Source organism: Triturus cristatus, chromosome 3_1, assembly GCF_964204655.1.
Source record: "Triturus cristatus chromosome 3_1, aTriCri1.1, whole genome shotgun sequence".
Taxonomy (NCBI): domain Eukaryota; kingdom Metazoa; phylum Chordata; class Amphibia; order Caudata; family Salamandridae; genus Triturus; species Triturus cristatus.
Genome location: NC_140583.1, coordinates 342,846,844 through 342,872,432, shown reverse-complemented (window position 1 = coordinate 342,872,432; position 25,589 = coordinate 342,846,844). Strand labels below are relative to the sequence as shown.

Here is a 25,589-nt window from a genome sequence, read left to right as displayed (position 1 = left end):
TCAGTCATGTGCATAATTAATGTGCATCAGAAGCACAACTGCTTATTTCTATTACTGTAGCTCGGAACACACCTCTAGACTACTGCTGCAGAAAGTTGGAATCACCTCATCAGTCATGTGCATACTTAATGTGCATCAGAAACAAAACTGCTTATTTCTATTACTGTAGCTCGGAACACACCTCTAGACTACTGCTGCAGAGAGTTGGAATCACCTCATCAGTAATGTGCATAATTAATGTGCATCAGAAACACAACTGCTTATTTCTATTACTGTAGCTCGGAGCACACCTCTAGATTACTGCTGCAGAGAGTTGGAATCACCTCATCAGTCATGTGCATAATTAATGTGCATCAGAAGCACAACTGCATATTTCTATTGCTGTAGCTCGGAACACACCTCTAGACTACTGCTGCAGAGAGTTGGAATCACCTCTTCAGTCATGTGCATAATTAATGTGCATCAGAAGCACAACTGCTTATTTCTATTACTGTAGCTCGGAACACACCTCTAGACTACTGCTGCAGAAAGTTGGAATTACCATATCAGTCATGTGAATAATTAATGTGCATCAGAAGCACAACTGCTTATTTCTATTACTGTAGCTCGGAGCGCCGCATTTCAAGTGACTACTTCTAATTGGACACGAGGAACACGTTCCTGGCAAGCTTTACGTGTAGACTAGAACAGGCCCACGAGCCCGGAACCTGTGAGAAAACTGGAGCATCAGGTTCTGTAACACTGAAAGACGGAGTAGCAGACACATAACAGGTAGCTGTAATATATATGGCATAGAGTAAATTCTGCTGTAAATTATAAGGTTACTGGAATTCACCAAGGAGTTCTGAGGCTAAAAGCTGAGTTCCTTTACAAGGTCATGGAATTCTGAGGGGACTTGCAATGTCCTATTAACTTACCAAAGAGTGTTTTATTCCACATAATACATGGTCACATCCTCACCCTTCGCACAAACAGGGGCTGGTGGTTTAGTTGAGCTGGGTTTGGTGGCTTAGTGGATTAATGTGCCTACTGTAAGAGCCTGTGTTTGACCTTATGGTCACAGGTTCAAATCTTGGCAGGTCCACTCAGCCTTTCATACTTCTGAGTTTGATAAACAAAATGAGTACCATTGAGCTGGGTAACCATTAACATGTGTTATTCAGCACCCTTGGGTGAACATGTGCTTTACAAATACACGTTATACATGTTATGTGGTAAATCCTTGGTTTGCTGCTCTTTCATGTGAAAGAGGAAGCATGGCTGCAGACACGAAGAATACACATGGAATCTGTACTGCAAAATTAAACACACCGAAAAGCAGTTCATAATTTGATCAAGAAATATACTCGGATCAGTTTAAACTAAATCAGAATAAAATATTGTTGTCACATAGAATGGATAGAAAGATGCACAGGTATCCTATCTTTCCTTTAATAATCTACAGTGTGCAAAAATGTTACCATACAAATATCCTTTCAGTGAATAAATATGCCATGTAGTTGTTACAGGTCACAACAGATGTCGCAACTCAACTGTGCGAAGGAAATTAGAGACAGACATTTATAGTGGGGTTACAGGATCCCATGTATTATAGTTTTATAATGCCATCACAGGGTTCTGGCGATATGGCAATAAATCACACTCACAGCTGCCTGGTTTGGATGTGCCAACTAATCCCCAAATGGCATTACTGGACTATTATACAAATTAACTTTTTTTCTTTGTGGCATATACAACAGTTTAAATTGCCTGTCTAATTCCTAGAATTATGAACAAATACATGGATACAACTTAATGCTATTTGGGTGTTAAAACCACTCCTTCTTGTTTATTAACAGCAGGCATACATGTCACATAGAGTTCAAACATGTATAGTGAAATTAGAAATATGCAGTAATATTATTCATGTTGAAGGTTCCTAAGTCATATATCTAGAGAACTGAAGAGTTGATTAGGTTAACATTTTATATTATTAGAAGTATACTGGGGCTGAAAACTATCAGATCATTTTGTATGTGTGTTTATTAAATGTATGTTTCAATTATTGGTGTAGGAAAATGTTACATGTTTTGAGAAGAATTTGGAGAGTTTTAACGTATCTGCAGCAATTGTGTTCGTCCTCTGTGTTTATTGTACCAGCTACAGTTCAGCTCCACATCCAAGGCCACTGGAAATGTGTGATTCTGTGGCCATGGCATTTTACATATAATTATGCATTTACCGCATTTGCCACATAATCAGTCTATCATCTGCTGCATAATTTTCAGATTTTACCCCACAAAATAGCTTCTAGATTAGACGGATCAAAAGTTACTAAAAACAGCAACAACTGCAGGTGCCCGCGTAGTGGAAGGTCCATTAAAAGTTGACTGGTCACCTTTCACTTTCCTATTTCTATATTTGAGTAAACCTGTTAGTAATGAGGTTGACTCTTTGCCCAGACAGTGTTAGTATGATTTAAAAAGACAAAAAAATGTAGCAATAGTATCATAAAATATGTTGCATTAGGCTGCAAAATTTGCCTTTTCTTTATGCATAATTTAATCAACCCTGCTGCATAATTTGTTCCTCCCAGTCGCATAATTCTAGAGGCCTTGGGTACATCCCAGTGCCGAGGCCAGTAACAGTTGTTGAAGGCCTTGAATCCAAGTTATATGCCTGAGCTGCAAGCGGACGCCTATAACAAGGGTGAGAAGGGGAACAGTCGGAACAACCTGGGCAGAGACACACATGTCCCAACAAGGCCAGCGCTAACACGCTTGCCTTGACCACGCATATGCCTGAACCACGCATATGCATGGTTAAGGCAGTGCACGGTCTAGCTGCTGGAATGGGCGGAAGCAAGAAGGACTGGGAGAGGACGTGGCAAGGTAATTGGGGCTAGGCTGGTTTTTGGAGGGCAGGGGTAGTTTTTGAGGGTTGGGGTAGATTTCAGGGCTGGGGGCATTGGGGTTATTTTCATGGCAGGGGGTCGGAGAAGTTTTTAGGTCTTAGGGGAGGCTGGGGTAGTTTTTAGGGCTCAGGTTGTGGGGTAATTTTTAGGGCTTGGGGAGTTGGGGACGGTTTTAGGGCTCAAGGGGGTCAGGTAGTTTTTAGGGTTTGGGGCAGGGAAGGTTTTAGGGTTTGGGGGAGGTCATTGGTTATTAGGAGGGAAGGGGTAGTTTGAGGTCTCAGGGCAGGGGCTTTGGGGGCTGTTTTAGGGCTCAGTGAGGAGGGCAGGGGTTGGAATACTTTTTAGGGCTTGGGGGACAGGGAAGTTTTTTCAGGGCTCGTGGTCTTGGTTGTTTTTAGGGCTTAGGGTAGGGCAGGGTTGTTTTTAGGGCTTGGGGAGCAGGAGTCAGGGGGTTACAGTTACCTGTTAAGTCTTAACCAAGCAGCTGTCTTTGCCATAAATACCTTAGAAATGCATATTTTGTTGTAAAGGCATGCGTGGTAAAGGCATATGCGTGGTTTAGACCGCGTGGAACTGGCATGCGCGGTTCCATCACACAACTGGGTGCAATCCTTTAAACTGCAATTATAGTCTTGCGCAGAAAGGCTTTAAGGCTAGTACAACATTCCACATACTGGTAATAGAATGTTCTAAAATAAAGAGAGGGAAACAGAGACAAGCATTGGAGTATTGGCAGTGGTGTAACAAAACTTGAGGGACCCCCTACAAAGCACATAGAGGGGGGCCCCACGCTCTGGACCCAGTCAGGAGTGCTCAGCTGCTGCCCATGCAAGGTGCCGGAGGGACCCCCCTGGAGCTCGGGTACCGCTGCACCGTGGGGGCTGTGAGGGCTACTGTTACGCCACTGGCTGATGGAGCAGAAGATCTGTAGCAGGAATTATGGGCCCTGCAGCACTTTGTCATCTTCACTGGAGCTCTCAACATTCCAATGTTCTAATATGCATAATGATGCGCCTGCGTGAATAGAACTCCCATTCATTCACACCCCCGCCCTCCCTAGGCCTCCAGGGACGGCTCAGAACTTGCAGATCTCAACTCTGCCACTGCATGCAAGAGCCAGGCAGCAGTCCTCAGAGATGCCCGGACAGGCGCTGCTCCAGGACCCCTGCTTCACGGCGTGTCCGACACACGCAGCAGCAGTGTTTGACTTTCTGTCTTTCAAATTAAGAATTGATGTACGCGAATGCTGGATTTAAGATGGAGCCCACTGTAACATTATTTAGCATAACATGTCATCATGTTTATGTAATTCAGCGAACCAGATCGCGCCCATTATATCATCGAGTGTCACGTATCACCGTGATGATGTCATTGAGAGTATGAATACTGCCTTCAGGAGAAATATTACAAAACGTTTTTAAAACACAGAAACATAAATTCTTGCATACATAGTGAAGAAACGCTCGTCTTTGGGCACTGCAGCGCTACGCTGACCTGCGCCTGACAGGGAGGGCGGTTTCTGCTGGTTCAGGGTCACGCACTGCGCAGTTTTTGTTCCTGCCCTGCAGGTTCAGAGCAGGAGCCTCCTTCGCCGCGACCGGCTGCAGCACGTTCCGCTTTACTGCTGCTGTCCGTGGTCGAAGGAGCGTGATTGCACGGAATGCCTCGGGGTCCCCCGGCGCTTGTTAACTGGAAGTGAATCATGCCTGCTGCATCGGGCCAGATAACTGCGCAGTTTCGGTGACCATGATCCCCGGCCACAGACGTGCCCAGGAGACTGCTCGGAATGTGAGTTTCTGAGAGCCTGACATGTCTCTAGCTCTGCGGACACTCCGGCTGAGCGTGGCGCAACTAGGGATGGCTTCGGAGACTGTTATCGGAGCGAATTCAAAAGCCGGGCTCCCGCGCTGCACGGCAGAGAGGCGCGTGTCTACTTGAGGGATGAAATAGCTAATTTACTGCATTTCTTTCCCGAGCGAGTAGCTACACGAATATTTTGAACATCATTTTTACCCCAAGGTAATATTGGATAACATCGCCAGGAAGGGTCGGTGCAGGCTTCGCTCATTCGGAGCGCACATGGTACAGGAGCAGGGCTTGAGATGTTCTGATGGGGACGGCGGGCTCTCTGCACACTCTTCGCACACAGAATGGACTCAAACAATGCATGAGATTCAAGCAGAGGCGACTTAAGGCATGGGCAAAGTGGGCTCTGGCCCAGGGCGCCAGCCTTTCAGCCCCACCCCCACAGATCCAGCTCTGTTCTGCATAGACTCTTGCCTGTTGACCTTGAATACTTCTTAAACGAGCTGTTTAAATACTGTGCTCCTGATGTGTGAGGGTCTATAATGGACATTACGCAGAGAAATGTGTTTATGTTTCGCACAACATCCATAAAAAATATTTGAGCTAAAAACGACCTCACATATGAGAAATGGGAGGATGTCACAGAGATTATTTGCAGTAATATTAGTGAGCTGCTGCTGTGTTACAACATTGAAAACACACATCGCTATCCCTGAATATATATATTTTTTTTTGTTTAAGAAGTTTTTATTGAATTTTCAGAGTAAAAGAAAAAGAAAAAGCAAGTGATACAATAAAACAATTATTACAATATAGCGCCATAAAGAGATATTATATAAACGAAGTTGGTTTACAATGACTAGGTCGACAAAAAGAAAAAAGAATCAATAATAGGATAAATTGAGGAATAAGGCACTGGTGGATGGGATAGGAGGGGGAGGAGGGAAGAAAAGAGGAAAGACCAAAGAGGTGAGAGGGAAAGATAAGAGAGAAAGCCAAAGAGAGAAGAGAATAAAAAGAAAATGAGTTATCACATGGGAGGGTGCGAGGAGAGATAAGTAGTAAAAGGGAGCCAGAGAAGATCAGCTTTGATTTTTTGGGAGACAGAAGAGGAGGAAACGGAAGCAATCCTATGTTCGTCACAAATAAAATTCCACCAAGTAATTGACGACAGTTTAGAATTATCTTTCCATGCAGACAGGATCACTTTAAAAGCTAATGCAATAAAAAGATCAAATAACCTAGAACTAGGTAAAACAGTTTCCATATCAGGAGCTAAAGAACCTAAAAAGATATTTACAAAAGATAAGGTTACATTAAAGTTGAAAACTGACATGCAAACATTCCAAATTGAATTCCAAAAAGATAGAACAGATGCACATTCATATAACTGATGGATTAATGTACCAGTTTCGATAGAGCAGGACCAGCAAAGGGGAGAGGATGTGGGGGAAAACTTACAAATAGTAACAGGAGTAATAATGGCTCTATGATACAGAAAAAACAGAGATTGGGTTATCCTGGCTGCAGCCGAAACTTTAAATAATTTCGACCATAATGTGTCCCAACATTCAATAGGCAGAGAGGTGGATAGGTCCATTTCCCATGCACTTTCAATGGTGGTTTTAGAACGAACATTGGCATTAGATAACAATAACTTGTAAACAGTGGCAGCTTTAAGTTTATGCGCCGGAAATAGAGGATACAATGGTGAAGAGGGTGTTAAAGAAGGTGAAGTTGATGGGAGAGAGTAGGTAGCTAATTGGGTTTGTATAGCATTAGAGATAATAATATATTCCTTGTGAAAGGAGTCAGGTAGCTGACATCGTGTTTGTAATTCTTGGAAGGGGATGATAGAAAACCCATTCAAAAACTGATGGACAAAAAAGATCTCCTTTTCCTTCCAGTATTTGTAATAGAAAGATCTACCTTTGTATTTGAGAAATTTGTTATACCATAGGGTAGAAATTAAAAAACATTGGATGGGAGATAGGTCCTTAAGAAATGTATTGCACAGCAATTCACGGGAATATTTTAATACAGGGCTTTTGGACAAAAAGGTGCAGTTAGACATAAATGTGACATGCTGAAACTGAAACTCTTTTAGGAGCGACCGCTCAAAGATAATCCAACGAGGTATAGGCGTATCCCCAAAGTCGAAGGCCAATGAGAAAGATTGTTTAATCAAAAAAGCCGAGTGGTATATTTTAAAATTAGGGAAGCGCACTCCCCCCTCTTCCTTGGGGCGAATAAGTTTGTTTAAGGCAATGCGGGAGCGTTTATTGTTCCACAAAAATTTAAGACATAAAGAGTTTAATTGGGAAAAAAACCTGTTAGGGATTTTGACAGGGAGCATAGAAACCGTGTAAAGGATATGGGGAGAGACCATCATCTTAATAGTGTCAAGTCTACCCCACCATGATAAAAATAAGGGGGACCACACAAGGAGAAGGGATTTCAATTTATTCATTAGTGCGTTAAAAGTGAATTTAATAGTGTCCGCAATATTGGAGGCAAACCAAATGCCAAGGTATTTAATTTTGGAAGGACACCATGCAAAGGCAGTATCAGCAAACATAAATTGATAACATATCGAATTTAAAGGGAGAACCTCCGTTTTGGATAGGTTGAGTTTGTACCCAGAAATGGAAGAGTAAAGGCGGACTTCTTCTAAAAAGGGGGGAAGGGATTCACTGGGATTGGACATGTATACCAATATATCGTCCGCGTAGGCAGATATTTTAGTTTCAACAGAAGCAGAGGCAAAACCTTTAATATTGGGATTGGTTCGAATACGCTCAAGGAAGGGTTCCAAACACAGGATAAAAAGTAATGGGGAGAGAGGACAACCTTGCCTGGTGCCTCTAGATAGGGGAAAAAATTGAGAGAATTGGTTATTAACAAAAATACTAGCCCTCGGACATGAGTATAACAATTTGATAAAAGATATAAAATTAGGGCCAAAACCAAACCATTGTAATGTATGAAACATAAACTGCCAATTTATACGATCAAATGCTTTTTCCGCATCCAGAGACAAAGCAGCCAGGGGATCTTTATAATTTTTACCATGGGACAGGATATTCATGAACATTCTAGCATTATCGGAAGCCAATCTACCTTTGACAAAGCCCACCTGGTCCGTCTTGATCAGAAGGGGAATGACAGAATCAAGTCGAGAAGCAATAATTTTAGCGAAGATCTTGCAGTCGTAATTGATTAGGGAGATTGGGCGAAAATTTTTACAAAAAGAGTGGTCCTTATCAGGCTTAGGGATGATGACGATCAAGGCATCCATAAAGGAGCCAGATGCTTTCGCATCAGTAATGAAGGAATTAAACAGCTGCAATAATTTAGGGGCAAACAAAGATTTGAAAGTGCAATAAAACTCCACCGGTAATCCGTCCGGGCCGGGGGCTTTTGATTTCTTTAAAGCTTGTAGGGCAGTAAGAATCTCTTGAAGGGTAATATCCGCCTCTAAAGCGGAAAACTCAGCACTCAGAGATGGGGGAGCAGGGAGTCCAGAAAAAAACTTATCAAGATTATGAGAGGAGGGGAATGTATCGTCTGAATAAAGAGATCGATAATAGTCATGAAAGACCGCTGCAATTTCTTCATCAGAGGACACCAGATTATTGGTGGATTCATCCATGATAGGACCAATGGTCTTACGTTCAGAGCGAAGTTTTAAATAGTTCGCTAGCATTTTACCTGCCTTATTTTGCCCTCCGTGAAATTTAGACTTAATTCTAAGTAAAACATTGCAGGCATCAACAGTAGCAATTTTGTTAAGGTTGGTTTTGGCTGTAATTAAATTCCTAAGTGAGTCAGTATTTTTGGAGGAAAAGTAGTCGTGCTCTAATTTTTTCAACTGTTGTAATTGGTCCTTATACTTTTTCACATTGGCCTTTTTCTTCCGGGACACAAAGGAAATAGTAAAAGCACGGAGCGCCGCCTTAAAAGCATCCCAGTTATTAGAAGTGGAAGTGTCTAATGGGTTGTTAAAGGTGAAAAATTCATTAATGAAGGAAGTGGCTTCTTTAAGGTAAGCTGTATCAGAAAGTAGGTGAGTGTTAAACTTCCAGCGATTATATTTGGTGGAGGTGAGTGAAAGGTCAAAAACAGCATAGACAGGGGCATGATCTGAAATAAAGATAGAACCAATTTCAGATTTTTGGATACATGGAAGAAGGGATTTGCTAGCCAAGATATAATCTATTCTGGATCGGGTTTGGTGAACATTAGAAAAGAACGTATATTCCAACAAATCAGGGTTACAGGTTTTCCAAACATCATACAGTGGGTGAGAGGCAATGGCCGATTGAAAGGATTTATGGGTCTTATCCGGCTGAAATTTATACTTTGATAAGCGATCCGAGAAAGGATCCAACCATTGATTGAAGTCGCCTGCTACAATAATATTGGGACAATCAGCGGTGGAAAGGAGAATTTTAATATCATTCCAGAATTTTGGATCCGGTTTCACAGGGCCATAAATGTTTAACAAGATTAGCGTTTTATTATAAACAACAATCTTGGCCATTACCCATCAACCTGCGTCATCATTTTGAGAGGAAATAATTTGCACAGATAAAGATTTGTGAAACAATATGGCAACCCCCCCCTTCTTGTCAACAGCAGGGGAAAAAACAACTTGGCCTACCCATTGCCTTTTTAATTTCAGCGACTCAACATCATTACAATGAGTTTCTTGAAGAAAGGAAATTTGGGAATTGAGTTTAGATAAATGAGAAATTACCTTTTGTCTTTTAACAGGATTTCCAAGACCACGTACGTTCCACGTAACAAAATTACACATACGCGAGGTTCAAGGGAATGTGATACACATGGTGTGGGAATACTTCAGAGACAAAACGACACTGGAAGACAAAATGCGCATAAGGGTTACAAACGGGAACAACAAAACAAAAAATCACATTACTAAGAAGAATCAACAAACCTTTGACAATGTAATAAATGAAGGGAGGTCCGCAAGCACCATAATCATGAGAAAATGAAGGGAAAAGAGCGAAGAGAAAACATGGAAAATCTCGAAAAAGGAAGAGAGTGACGCACCGACCGGAAGAAGACTGAAAAAAGAAAGTGCGGGAAAGAGCAGGAGAAGAAAAGGAGGTGAGCAGACGTAAAAAGCATAGGAAAGTAGAGAAGGAAAACAGGTCAAGGAAAAGAGTCCAGACCTGAAAGACAGCAATAGAAAAGTAAAGTTGGAGCGTGATGAGACCGGAGAGAAGACAGCGGTGTAAATCACAAGGATAAAATTGGAAGCAGGACATAACCTAGGTAGTTATAAGGAAGGAGCAAAGAGATGAGGGAGAAAAGAGAGTTTGAACAGGAATAACCAATAACAAAGAAGAAGAAACGTGATTAACAAACATACAATAAGCAATAAGCAATAAAGCATATAGAAAACTATGTATAAGAGGTATCTAAGGTAACCAGAAAAAAGCTGTTAAAAGCTGTTAAGAGCACCAAACTAAAGCGGTAAAAAAGAAGAGACGCTCAATGATTTGTGTCCATATTGCGAGAGGAGATGTTATTGAGAAACAGTTTCAGTTTTCCCGGGTCATCAAAGGATCTTGTCTGGCCGTCGTGGGTGATCTTGCAAATGGAGGGGTGAAGTATGCCATACTGGACGTTCAAATGCCTCATTTGTGGACGCAGTGCAAGGAATTCTTTGCGACGGGCATTGGTCGCATTGGAGATATCTTGTGAGATAAAGATATTGTGACCAGACCACGATAGGTGACGCTTAAGTTTAGCTGCTTTGAGTACAGTCATAAGTTCAGTGAACTCCAGAAAAAGCATGATAATGCCACGAGGTTTCGTGGAATTCGGTTGAAGGCGACCTAGGCGGTGAGCTCTCTGTATATTCAAAGGTGTAGATGACTGAAGGCCCAGGAGGTCATGAAGGAATTTTCGAAGGAAGAGCAACATATCAGGACCCTCAATATTCTCTGGCAGGCCAAAAAGACGGAGGTTATTCCTTCGATTACGATTCTCCAAGTCCTCAGTATGGAGCTGTAGTTTGTGAATCTCTTGTTCCAATAACGGTATTTTTGTGGCGACATCTTGAACGTCACTGACACGCTGTTCTAACTCAGTCACCCTACCTTCCATGACAATCCATCGGTCCTCTATTTGTTGCAATTTTTCGTTTGTGGCGGCCATAAATGGTTGAAGGCCATGCACTTCCTCTAGTATATTATCTAGAACTGGGCTTTGCGAAGAAAGAATCGGCGAGGGCGGGTCATTCTTCAGCCTTTTAGGCTTTGCGCCAGAAGAAGATGGTTTACTCGGAGGATGGGAGTCATTAGACATCTTGGCAATTCGACTAAACGCTTTCTTGGCGGGAAAAAGTATACGGAGTTCTCTCATACGCTGAAAAGTATGTTACAGCATCACCTTAGGACAAAAAAACAAAAAGAAAAAGATACACGAAGCTGTATTGCATCCAACCTGTTGCTCAGGAAATAGGGGTTAATCACGGCTCTTCTGAAGAAAAGACAAAATTATGAGATCTTCTCCTGAGAGAAAAACGGTATAGAACAAGCATGGCCGGGGGCTAATGGAAACTGTTGAACTTGGAACAGACTCCCTCTCGGAGAAAAATGAAGCAGTAAAGCATCAAAGCATGATCCAGGAAATGCGTGCGCGGTGCCTCAGGAGTGGGATACAGGCGCCTTGATATAAAATGGCCGCCGTCGGGCATTACCTCAGGAAATCAAACCGCCACGTCTCCGAGGAATAGGAGTGATATAAACAACCGGCGAAGGACAATTCTGAATCACGCCATGTTCCGCTGGTGAATTCTTCTGGAGACAGCACCCGCAGCTCGCTGGGAAGCCTTCCACACAGCTAGAAAGCACCGCGTCCGAGCGGAGCTAACGGAGATCCGCCATCTTCCCTCGGCGTCCAAGCCACGCCCCCCATCCCTGAATATTAAATGCAAAGATATTTAGAATTTGGACAAGTGTGTGCCTGTGCACTTTCAGTGACCTGGCCAAAGAGAACATAAACGAGCCCAAATTGGATGATTCAAAGCTTTTCCAACAGAGGCCCCCAAAATACGTTTGGCCCAGGGCCCCTAAATTCCTTAAGATGCCCCTGTTTAGTGGAACATTTAGGGAATGAGTTCATTGTATTCAGAGGTTGAGGTGTATAAAATAAAATATAGGAACTGTGCTCCGCGGTGCAATGCTGAAGGCCAGCAGTAGCAGTTCTGTGACAGTCGTTTTTTAAATGAAAGACCTCACCCACTTCAACCACTGATTTGCATTAGTGGTGCATCCTGATTTGTAACTTTCAAGTTTAATTAACTGAGGGGAGGGAGGAGAAGGGGATGGGCCAGTTTATGTTCACAGCTAAACCTTGACTTGTGCGCCTCATTTTTGATCTTTGGATAGTCCTGTTGCACCTATTATTATTTGGTTTTTGTAGTGCGCACGGCTACTCGTGTGAGTGCCCTGGCACTAAGGTCCAGTAAACACTAGTCAGAGAAGAACGATTATTGGTAGGCCAGATTGAAAAGCCAGGTTTTTAAGCAACGTTTGAAGGCACTCTCATCTCTGGTAGCCCGTAGATGGAGGGAAAGAGAATTGCAGCTAGAGGCGGCAAAGGGGGGGGCGAGAAAGAAGAGCCGCCCCATTTTCCTGATTTTTGGCTCAACAATCAACAAGGCATCCAAGGAACGCTGAGCTCTAGCTGGAAGGTAGTGAATGAGTCTGATGGCTCAATAGCGGGGGGTGACTTGTAAAAATCTCTATGAGCCATCAGAACCCCTTGAAATGAACTCTTTCGCGGATTGGCAGCCAAAGCAAACCCTTAAGGTGCAGGAGAATGCAGTTATATTTCTGAAAATTCAAGAGAAGTCGGGCTGCAGCATTCTGCACTAACTGGAGTCTCTTAAGTTGGTACGCTGGGAGGCCTCAATAGAGCACAGTGGTGTAGTCCAGCCGTGAGGTTATTAGTGCATGAATAACCCCTTTCTGGCAGTATGAGGGGAGCAAGAATAAAAACATTTTTAGGGATCTTAGCAGGCCGAAGCAAGCTCCCACCACAATGTCCACCCGGCAACTGAAGGACAGCTTATTGCCAAACTTTAACCCCAGGTTGCATATGACTGTGAAAGGGGTGGTGGGAGGGGAGCAGAGCTGGGCCCGAATTCACCTCCCTAAGATGGAGGCGGGCGCCTAAAACGAATACTTTGGTTTTGCTGGTGTTGCTTTGAAGATAGCTCAGGCTCATCCACTGAAACGCCGATGTCAGAAATGCCACAAATCTTTATAGTGCGTTGGGAGTATTACTGTTCCATGTGAGGAGGATTTGCGTGTTGTCAGTGTAGGACGCAACCTGAACCACAGACGATTCTACCAGAACTGCCACAGGAGTCATGTACACATTAAATAGCATTGGCTCAGGGCAGACCCCTGAGGAACCCCAAAACTTAAACATGTATGGCTAGATTCAAAAGGTGGCATTAAAACTGACTGACTTCTGTCAGATAGAAAAAATCCAATCCATGCCAATGTGGCCCCACTTATCCCGATGTTGCTTAGTCGTTGAAGGAGAATAGTATGGGAAACTGTATTGAACGCCACTGATAGATCCAGAAGCAGGAGAACTACGTGCGTCACCTGGTCCACTGCCAGCTTAATGCTATCAGATACTTCAACCAGCGTTGCTTCTGTACCGTGTCCAGGCTGGACGCCTGACTGAGATGGATGATGCAGCTGTTTAGAGTCCAAATTTTTGGACAGTTAGGCAGTAATCAGCTTCTTTAGAATTTTAGAGAAGGCTGGCAATAATGAAATAGGCCTATAGTTAGCCAGGATGAACTTGTCATCGGTTGATCACAGTTAAAACATGTTACACATATGGCCTCTCAGACTTGTCTAACGGTGGTTAGCAGACCTTCGACTGTGTCTGTGTGCTGGCTGTCTTAATATAGGGTTGGGATGTTCCCCTCCTGAACCTAGACTGCTAACCTCAAGATGGCGTCCAAATTGAGGAAAGCAACTAGATCCCCCAATTACAGTGGTGTGAATTACAGACTTTGCCCCTGACCCAACATGAGTGAGATTTTAAGTAAGATTAGTGAGGATAGGCACTAGCCCTTTGTACACAGCGTTAAAAATGCCTGGTACTGCCCAATTCAATTTAAAACATAATGTGTTTTGTTAGAAATAGGGTCTCTGGTTGGCAGTGGTTCACACACTGTCCAAGAAGGGTCCCTCACTCTAGTGTCAAGTTACACCCTCAGAATATCCAGTGCTCAACTCTTTGGAAGTTTGGCAAGAGCAAACAGGCTTATCCTCAGAGGAAATGTGTAAAGTATTTGTATCCACACAGTTGCACAGTCAAAACACCACAAAAGTACTCACCAGTTTAGAAAAATAGCCAATAATTATTATTAAAACAAGACCAAAATGACTAAACTCCAAAATATACATATCGAATTATGAATCATCAAAGATTAAATGAGTTATAGCACTTAGAATAGATCCAACAGGGGTTATACCGACATGCTTGACTGAGTTGAATCTCAAAGTTTGGGGCCGACCACGGTTGAGCACAGGCCAGCTATGAAGTCGTACAGATCCCGGTTGCAGTACTGTTGAAACAATGACAACACAAAGATGCAACACAGCGCCGGGGAGGTGAGGCATCACTGGGGCCGGTGCGGCATCGGTTCCTTACTGTCGGTACAGGCCGTTGGCACGTCGGTGCTCTGGATGTTGCAAGGCACAAGGTAGGTGATCTGGCATTGGCAGTGAGGTGTCGGTTCCGCTGGCAGTGTGGGGGTGATGGAGTGTTGGGAATCAAGCCATGTGGCATTGATTTTGCAGAGTCCATGTCACACCACGGGGTCACCAGTGCGGGGTTGTAGTTGGGTGCCACAGACTCTGGTGACGCGGTACACGGCACTTCATCTGTGGTGGTTCTTTGGAGGCACTGCAGCGGTGTTGTAGCCTGCATTGCAAGTAGCGTTCATCACCTTAAGTGGGTCCCACAGCTTCGGTGCAGGCAGGGGCGGTATGTCGAAGAGCAGCGCCGGCTCCGAAGTCACACTCAAAGTCGATATTCTGGTTTCTTCTTGCTGAACACAGCAAACTCACTTCCAAGCGTCCAGGAACTGGATTTGGCACCGCTTGGCAGAATGGGACTCTCAAGCAGAAATACCCAGTTGCTGCAGATGAAGTCTTTGATAGCCCTGAGACTTCCAACAGGAGGAATGCACAACTCAATCACTTGGAGAAACTTTGAAAGCAGGATGTAGAAAGCAAAGTCCAGTCCTTTAACTTCCAGGACAGAAGCAGCAGCAGCACGCCAGCACAGCAAACCACCAGCAAAATTGTAGTCCCTCTTAAAAGCAACACACTCTTCTTCCTGGCAGAATGTCATCAATCCAGAAGTGTTCTGAGAATGTGGTGTCAGAAGTAAGAGGGCAAACTTCAAAGAAAGGTATTTGTAGTGTTGAAGACCCTACCCTTCCATGCCCTGGCTCCAGACACACACGGTGGGGGGGGGGGGGAGTAGAGACTGCTTTGTTAGGTGTAGGCCAGGCACAGCCCTATTCAAGTGCAAGTGCCAACTCCTCCCATCACTCCAGCTCAGGATGGGCCATCAGGATATGCAGGGTATACCTCAGCTCCCTTTATGTGTGACTGTCTAGAGTGAATTCACAAAGCCCAACTGTCCTCCGCCCAGACATGCATTCTAGGGACAGGCAGAGGTACAGAATAGTTAACCAAGAAAATGCCAACCTTCTAAAAGTGGCATTTTCAGACTTGCAAGTTAAAACCAACTTCACTAAAATATGTGTTTTTGAATTGTAAGGCCAGAAACATCAAACTCCAATTTTCTATTGATGGACTTGGCCCTCTTGCAGGGTCATCCCTAAACCTTTTGCCTTTCTCCTAGCCTTTTTCCTGACATGGCGTTGGTGGTTCTAGGACTCTGAGCACTTTAGCTCTGCCGTCCAGTGTAAAGTGCATGTGCTCTCTGTGATAAACATGGTAAGATTGGTCTACACCTGTTTGGCCTATTTAATTTACCTGTCAGTCCCTTGTAAAGTGGTATCTCATATACCCAGGGCTGGTAAATTAAATGCTACTGGTGGGCTTGCAGAGCTGATTGTGCCACCCACCAAAGTAGCCTTGCAAACCTATCGCAGGCCTCTGCTGTTGCAAGGCCTGAGCACGCAGTGTTACTGCCGCTGTGATGTGGCACCTAAAGTGTGTGCCATGTCTGTGACCCCCCCTTTTACTACATGTCAGTCACCCCTAAGGTAAGCCCTAGCTAGCCCTATGGGCAGGGTGCATTATAGGTAAAAGATAGGACATGTACCTTAAGTGTGTGACATGTGCTCATAGTGACAAACAGACATCTTGGTTTCTCACTACTGTGAGGCTGCCCTCCGAAAGGAATGCATTGGGGATTCCCTGATAAGTGTTTCAGTGGTAATTCCTGATATGAGAGGAGCAGCTTGGTCAAGTTTGGTATGTTTGGAATAGTGATAATAAATGCTACGCAATGGTGTGGGCAGATTTATTATAACTTTTTTAGAAATGCCACTTTTAGAAGTTGACATTTCTGTGTGCTATGTGTCTGCCTGCCTGATGTGAACTGCATGTCTGGCTTTTGAGGGACAGGGGCTGGTGAGATGTGTTTGGCTCCAGGAGGGGCAGGGTGAGTCAGCGCTAGGCGTATTAGGACATATACATTTGGAGTAGTGGGAGGAGAATTCCCTGGTCCCTGAATAGGTCTGTGCCTAGCCTGTACAATGCTGGCTCCTCCCACTGTGGTGTGTCTGATGACGAGCCCCCACTTGACAAAGGGGAAGAGGAGCCTGGTAAACGAAGTGCTCCAATTTCCTCCGAACCATTTTTGTCTGGTTCCCCCAAACCCTGTGCCAGGGCAGACAAAACCCAGATGTAATATAAATATAGGGGCTGTGACCCCATGAAGGTGTGCTTGTTCTTGTTCTGGGGGATTGCTGCTGCTGGGATCCAGAAGTAACCGCCACGAGGGACTGCCTCCCTGCTGGAGGGCCCTGTGTGCTGGCCTGCCTGGGCCCAGCCTTGTGCCCCTAAAACTTTGTCCTGGACTTTGGACTCTAGCGCCTTGTGAGCGCCTTGCTTTTGTTCTGGAGAGCATTATCTGTTTGTGGCCAGGACGAGATGAGCTGGCATCTGCAGCGCGAGGCTGCGAGGGAATCCCAGCCAGTGGGACTCCCCCCTGCGCTGCTTTAGAAGCATGTGCCCAGCCCGCTCTGATGCTATTTTAATAGCAGGTGCCCACTGTGCATAGTGTACTCGAGCGGGAGCCCACCCCGCTTTATGCCTATTTTAACAGCGGGTGCCCACCCCACGTTTCTGCATCTCTAACGAGCGGGTGTTCACCCCGCATATTTGTGCTCTCCAGCGGGAGCCCACCCCGCTTTTATATTATTTACGCTAATGACGTTTGGGCCTAATGTGTTTATGCCTAATGTCATGTTATGATATTTTAGGATGGTGTCTAATGCTAATATGATAATGCTTAGGTCATTATGGTACCAGTAGTAACTAGTTGTATTTTATATTTACTACCTGCATTGTGATGGTCCTGACAGTGGCCCGATTGGCCCTGTCTTGTATATAATCCCCTGTGAATTTTGTCAGTGCCAGTTGGCACAGTGTAAATATTTGATTATGTTTCTAATGTGTTTATGATAATAGAAAGGCTATGTTTTATATAACCTTGTGTGGAGTTCCTTTTGTGGTGTGCCTAGTGTGTTGCTGCTGTGTGTGTGTGTTGCGCAAACGCTTTACACATTGCCTCTGGGATAAGCCTGACTGCTCGTGCCAAGCTTCCAAGGAGTGAGCAGGGGTTATCGTCAGCGTGTAACTCCCTTGCCCTGACTAGAGTGGTGGTTTCTACCTGGCTTAGGCGCTAGCCCTAGCCAACCAGAAATCCAATTTCTAACATCTCTCATGTCCCAAATGAACAATACACTTGTAAAATTTTACAAGTCAGCTCCAATACTAACCTATGGGAGAGTTAGGCATTGCTGTAGTAAAAAACGAATTTAGCAGTTTTTCACTACCAGAACATGTGAAAATTAAAACTCATTAAAAATACAAAAGCAATGTCTTGCTTGACTCGTAGCGGAAGTGGTGGTTCATGTCACCAGAAGGCTGCTTTCCATTTAGGGGAGTTGAGAGAAAGATTGGGCAGTCAGGTTGCCAATGATTAGTTAATATGATATTTCAAGTTGCTGGCAAGGCTAAGCTCCAGATTTTGGCTTGAGGAGGGGGAGCATGGAAAAGGGATCACAAATTAAGAACACAGCATTATCTTGGATCCTTCGAAGTGTACGTGGGGGCCATGTGCCCAATCCCTATTTTATTTGGAGAATGTTTTTCATGCAAGGGGAGGTGGTGAGGCAGGGAGTCTACAATAGCTAATGGGGTCTTCGACCAACAACAGAGTATCTGCTTCTAGATATATCAGGGAATCCATTAATACATTTACTTTGGCATCTCCATCGCACCTCGATTTGGTAGGATATCAGACATTTTCATGTTTAGGCCCAGATTTACAAAGATTTTGCATCAGGGTTGCATCACTTCTTTATGCAGCCCGACACAAAATTATTTTTGCGGTTTACAAAGCCATGCAAATGTCCATGTGCATGGTTTTGTAAGAATAGGTAACACAAAAACAGCAAATTGTGCTGTCTTACATTACTTTGCCTCAGGTAGGCGTTCCATAGGGTGTGCATTGGCGTTCCTGGGCATCCACCCATAGACTTTGATGCAAACCCATATTTACAAAGAGATGTAAACATAGTTTGCACCAAAATGGTGCTTTTCCTGAGACTGACAAAATGAGGAGAACTATCCTTTTTCTCCTTGCTGTTTCCTTTTTGCATGTGTGTTTAATTCTACAACACACATACACAGGGTAAATAACCTCAAAGGATTGGTTTTGTGGAGAAAGGTTCCCCTTCCTACACAAAAAACATCCTGACCTCAACCTAGACACCCTTGCAATATGGCACAGGGGTTCCAGTGTTGGAAGTAGGCAACTTAAACTTCCCCAGGCGCATGGAGAGAGAAGAACAGCACCATTTCTTTGATTATATGGAGCTGTTCTGGTCCCTTTCCAGGTGACGCAACACGGCACTTCTTTGTAAATATGCCCCTACGTGTCTACATAGGTTTCAAATGTAGGAGGCACACACGCCAATAGTTCTCATCAAATTGGACGTCTCATTTAGGGAAAGAAAACAAAAGGTGAATTTTCCTGCGTGTGAACATTTTAAATCATAGAGATTGTTTCTGTCAAGGAGAGATATGTGTTGTGTTTATTACACAGGCATATAAGTACTCCTCACAGAAAGCTCCCCAGACTCCCTGGAATCCATAGACACCCCATTAGTGCGCCTTTATGTTTTTGACTTATTTTAGTTGGGGTGGCAAATGTTTGCATATTGATCTGGATGTGTAAGTTGACTATGACATGTCTTTGTGGGCTAAGGACAGTTGTATGATAAAATAATGTTTACAGACATATATTTTGGCATAGATATTGTGCTCTAAATATTGTTTGCAAAAACATATTCCAGTTGGGTGTTGGATTTCTTATTATTGTTTCCAATGGGACATCAAGTTGATGAATAACAAGGGAGTACGGAGGGATAAATATCCAATTTATTACCAGTGAGGGCACAATTAATTACCCTGACGTTACTGTATAATTTTACATTGTGCTAATAGCACGCTATCTCAGCGATAAAATTCAGAGTTGGCCAGCGATAATTATCCTCACGCTAAGTGTGCTGAGCGATAATAATCGCCGGCCCTTGCTGATATGCCCCTAATACCTTCTGCCCAAGCTATTCTTATAGTTTTGCGAGGCCTGGAATTCTCTGAATTGTCACACTTGTTTGAGTGAGATGGTTAGTAGTGGTGCTAGTACTCTCATTGGCAGCTGTGACAGGGGCAATATGTGGTGCAAGCTGCAGTGGGCTCCTGACAAGCGCCCTGGCACTTACATTTTTTACAGACTTAACATTTAAGACAATGCTATTCTGATATCTTAAGTTTAGAGCAGAATAAGTTCAATATCATCCTTTGGTTCCACACTCACGGCTCTATCCTGTTGGGGGAGGTCTCTAAACTGCAAATTGAATGCATGGGATACCTGTGTCACTGGCTTCTGTCCTCAAGCCACACAGAGGGGTGTTTGAAGCCCACATGTAGGCACTGATCTCCACCTGGCTGTAGGAACGGTTGGACATGCTAAATGATATATTTAGGCCCAGACAGCTACCTGTGCACAGTGCCTCAGATGGTAATGTACGTAATAAGGGCACAGAAAAAGCTGGTGCCCTGAAGATAAATGTGCCTTTCTGGTATCAGAGGCTACACTAATGAATGAGGTCTGCCACGTTCTGCCCGGGCATTGTATCCTGTGCTTCAGCCCCTCTCTTTGTTTAAGGAATGCCTTACGCCAGAGGAGGACAGGGAAGGTGAAACAGGACTCCGCTCCGTATATCATGCTTTCTGACGGGTTCGTAATTGTACCTTCGGCGTTTTCCTGCTAGGTGAGTGCTTTATGAATTTGAGTGAAGGACAGAAAATAAGTCACAAAATATTAATATTTGGTGGATAATAAATTATGGGGGGCACAGCCACTGGGCCTAAAGCGCCAGATACTTCATTGAAAATTCTTTGACTCGAATCAAAAATATAAGAAGCCATTGATAAATACAGTATGCCAGAACAGAAAAGAATTTCTATTTACACCTCTGTGGTTTAGCGAAGGTGTGAGACGTTTGTGCATAAAGATGGAAGAAGTAATGGAATGCAGTGAAGAGGCAGACTGCTAGTCATCATGGCACAATGAAATGTTCCATTCATCTATACGCCTACAGGTTTCACTTAGGGGTGGATTACGAGTCTGGTGGTCCTCGGACCGCCAGACTCATGGTGGGCGGCAGTGGCGGTCTTGCGACTGCCACATTACAACACTAGTAGACGTACCACACTGGGACCGCAGACACCACCAGGGAACGGCAGATCTCTGGTGGCGTGCCGGTTCAAAGGCATCCATATTTTTGGCAGTCCCGCCGTGGTCCCGCCAAGCATATTAGGAGCTTCCTCTCCTCCAGGGTTTTCATGGCTGTTCCTCCTCCATTAAAACCCTGGTGGAGAGAAATTAAAGGGGGCCAACAGGGCCCCCTTGTGCCTCAGGCCCTATGATGCACACAGGGGGGCACAACATGTGCCCCCCTCAGTGCAAGCACAGAAGTTCCAGCACAGCATGGACTTTTCAATCCGTGCCATGCTAGAACTGTTTTTGACATTCTCATTGCAGTGCCTGTTTTATAGGCACCACCGTGTGAACACCAAAGGAATCACCTGTCAATGACTTAAAAAAGCAATTATACGGCAGGCAGTTCTCACATATGTTTGGCAGTGTAGCGGCGGGGCGGTCACACACCCGCACCATCAAACTCGTAATCGGCCCCTTAGTGCTTATTGACATCCTTGAATTCCTCACCTCAGTGGACATTAAATGCAGTGTCTTCAGTTAGTTTATATTTCTCATCCTTTATCAGGTCTTGCCTAAGACAGCGCATGGTATGTCTGTTATAAGACATATTGATATCTTACAATAGGCTTAGGGCCCATCCATTGTTTACCATATGTTGGCTTTATTGTCCATCTCATTTGCTTATAATTCATAAGCTTTCCTGGGATATCCGTTCTCTTCTGGTGTATGTCCCTCCCCTGGAGCATGGACCCATTACGTTTGTCATTCCAATGCTCCCTTATCAGGCACTACTTTTTTCTTTTTGGTCAAGCACTCTACAGGGGTGTATATGTTTTTCAGCTGTCTTGCTTATGCACTTTGTGTTTTTCTTTCTTGCATGTGTGTTTCTACCTTCACCCTTCCTCAGGGCGTTTCCTCCGTTGCTGTCTTGCTTCCTCTCTGTTCTCCAACCTTACATTGCGTATAACTTCCTCACCCTCCTCCATTGTGTGTGTGTTTCTCCATGCTGCTCACTTTCTTTTGTCTATTTGCTTCCCCTTCATTGCTGGCTCACCCCATCCCTGCATTCCAACCCTTCGTTTTCCTTGTGCTTCCCCATTAATTCCGCCCACCCTCTTTTCTCAGTTTGCATCCCCATAACCCAATGTCTGTTCTCTTCTCCATCCCTGCCTCTGTTGTCTATGTGCTTCCCTGCCTATCCTCTTTTGTCCATTTGGCAGTGTGTGTTTCTGTTGCTTTTGTCCCTACATTGATCTCTACTGTTATCTCTGCCTTGCAGGCAGCTGTTGCCCTGATGACACATGTGGTCAGTGGTCCCTTCTGTACCTGCAGCTGTTGTTGCTGTTGCTGCTTTGGTGGTGTTTATTCCGGAAACTGTTCTGGCTCCTGTAGTGCTAGCTATTGTTGCTGCTGTGGCCTCTATTCTGCTGGCAGCTCTTGACCCTGCGGTTGTTCCTGCTATTGTTGTGTTGTTGGTTTTCTCTTGTCCCTACTGAGGTTACAACTTTGATCCCTGCTATTGTCCCAGCATTACGTGCAGCTGACGTTGCTGCTGTTGCCCTTGCAATGGAGACACTTGTGATCACTTCTGTGGCTTCTTCTGTGGTGACAGTAATGGTTGCTGCTGCGCTATCTGATGATCGGACAGCGATGATCGGACAGCTATTGTTGACCCTGCCATGGTGGCAGCTCTGGTCGATGCTATTGTCACGTATGTGGACACTTCTGTTGTGGTTGTGTAGTACCTGCTGTCATGAAAGCTACTGCTGCTGCTCTGAGCTCTGGTCTGGTGTTTGATGCTGCAGTCCCTGCTGTGATTAGATCTGTGTCTGTTGCCATATTCCCTGCTGTTGTGGCTGCAGCGTCCCTGCCTGGAAGCAGTGGTCATCATTTCTGTCATTACAGCTGTAGGTGCTGCTGTTATCCATGTGATGGCGGCAGCTGAATTCGTTGCTGTGGACCCTGCTATGATTACAGATGAGATGGACACCGTTGTCACAGTTGCACTTGCAAATATTGTTGCACCGGTTAACGCTGCTTTAGTGGTGGCTGCGCTAGTAGCTGCTGAGGCTACTATTGTGGCTCCTGTTATTACCTGTGAGGTCCCACCTACGGTTGTATCTGTGGATAGTGCTGTTGTTCCTGTTAGCATGGAGCTGTGATTAGGGCTGTAGTCTTTTAAATAGTGGCATAGATAGTAATTTCCAATTTCCATGCTCTGGTGACAGCTATCAGCGCTATTTTTGTCTCTACCATGGTGACAGCTTTGGTCTCTGTCATTTTGTGGTCCTTCCTCTTATCTCTGCCTTGGCAAATGGTCACAGCGCCAGAAGCTCCATCGTCACCTGCACAACGATGATGCTGGGGCTTTTTCTGGGTCCCCAGAGCCAGGCTTAAGATTTGCTTCTCTTAAGGATGTGTTTGCTGTTCTGCACTCTGGCCTGCTTTGGATCATGCCCATCTTCTCACGGTTCCTGATGGGAACGTTTAATTAAGCCTGAAGTTTCAATCGAATTTGAGGCCTAATTCCTTGTCAACACCCTCAGGCTGCATTAGCTGTTCCACTGAATTACTGCATGCTTTAAAGAATACAGTGTGGTTTATTCTGCTCATACTGATTCTGTGACAATATATGGATTCATGTCTCTTATGCTCAGCTAACATTTGAATTGCTTTGAAAACATGTTTTGTGGACATCTATATGCAAGCATAGTTCTGGATATCATTTCTGACTATTTTCTCTTAATAATATGTTTACGATATTTCAAAATTCTTCAACTCACTTGCTGGCTTGGCTGCTTATGAGACTTGGTCTTTGACGTGTGGAGTCTCAAAATATGGATAATTTACCAATGTTTTTTGTATAAATCTCGCATAAATAATGACCCTATTTCTGTTTATTTTGATCCTATTTTGGAACATTTTGTTGTTGTTTGGCTTGTGTTTTTTTAGGTAAGCTACTTTTCACCCTCTTTGGTCTCTGTTCAGTTTCTCTTTTGCATACATTTAATTCCATTCTCTTTTTAGGTCTAGCCTAGCGGAGCCGCGCATGGGTTGCTCGCTTTGCGAGGCATGCAGTAAACACTATAGCGGGGGGAAACTCTGCTCACTTTCCACGCATCTTTTTCAGTGGCTTAAATTGTAAATGCTGCATTCTGATTAGTTTTCGGCTTGTTATTCCCTCCTCCTGATGGCCATGGCGTCATTTTTCTCCTTCCATGGCTATTGGCCCCTTTACTTTAAAACTCTTTTGTTCCCCTGCCTCCCTCCGTTCCCTCCAGCAGTCCGTGACTTCTCTGCCCACCACCACCCCCCACTCTTGTTCGTGCCTTCTTGGACACCCGCACTTTTGTTCACAATGCAATAGGTCTCGCATAAATACGAGTCCTATTGCATTTTTAAATGCTTGTTTTCTTCTGGGATTGGCTGGGTGAATTCGCACTCTATTTTGCCTGACCTGTCCAGAACACATGCGCAATACAGATGGCTATCTCAAAGCTATGCCTTTTACCACAGTGGCATTTGCTTTGCTGGGCACATACAACGTCTTTCATGCAGAAGGAGTTACTGTAATGTTTGCAACATGCCCAATTCACAGAGGGAGGCAGAGACAGCACAAGCAGCGAAGCAAAGCAGGACGAGGTGAAGCGTGGCGGGCTCCACTCCCTCTTCCTCACCCACAGATAACCCGCCTGACTACTCTTCTTTGATCTGACTTTTATTTTGCTTTCACTATATTTTTTAACTTTATTATTGCGCACTTGCGCCTTTCTGTTGTGTACTTAACACCCAAAGGTTGTTTTTTAAATTTAAATTGACATCACCGCACGCTCGACAATGCTCATGAACTGGTTCCGCTGCCGGGACCAAGACGCACTTGTAAAATCTGCCTGGGTGGGTTATAGAGGCGGGCCAGGTTCAGGAGCTGTCCACGCGGTAGGACCCGAGAGATGTGATTGGGGAGCATAGCACAAGCGGTCAAGGTGAGGGCAGGGATAGTTTGGGCAAGAAGGGAAGCCACACAGCGCCGGTGGGTGGCATCAGAGGCCATGTGGGGGCGAAGGGTTAACACCTAAGGAGTGGGCAGTACAAAGGGAGTATAGGTCATACGGACCAATAAGAATAATAAAAGTGACACTATAATCAGATAGTACAGGGAGCTTTTTGTGGGGTCCAGTAAAAAGCAATGTGGGTCTTACTGAAAGCAGCTTTTACTATTTAGGGCTGCATTTGTAACAAAAATAACATATGTTTCCAGATTACTACCGTACATTTTGCTGATTCATACAGACGGCTTTGCATAACTTTGCAGAACTTCTTTATCAACATAGGAAGGACAAAGGGATGAGTCAGCCCTGCAGGTTGAAACCTGAGCGGGTTTCTGCACAGGGTGTCCTAATCACTGAGCTGGTTTACAAGTCGTTTAGCGCCACATGCATCATTTCAGAACGCTCATGAACGGCAATTCAAAAGTGAAAAGAAGCATAATTATTCAAAAGTGCAAATAGTAAAACTACTGGGTGACGCCTTTAGCCAGCCCTGCCTGTCATATCTAAGTTGAATATTCTGGAGAGCAATACTTCGATTTGGGCATTACATTAAATTGAATTTTAATGATGAAGTTCATGAAACTGGAAAAGAACAATTCAAGCAAAATGTCCATCAGCTCAGTAGAAAAAGTGGCAAATGTAAAACTAAGAACAGGAATGCTGGGTACAGCGCTTTATTAAAGAATATTGGTTCAGCAGGCATCCTTAGACACTGTGATCTTTGTAGCCCCAATCATAGCACCTTAGCTTTCAAAAAGCAAAGCTCCATCCTACAC

The 25,589-nt window shown here is 44.4% G+C and overlaps 1 protein-coding gene across 1 annotated transcript in view; it reads left to right on the top strand.

Annotated features, from left to right (window-relative positions):
* Nucleotides 1-25,589, top strand: part of THSD4 (thrombospondin type 1 domain containing 4) — a 2,089,562-nt gene that overhangs the window by 3,274 nt on the left and 2,060,699 nt on the right. The window lies entirely within an intron of this gene.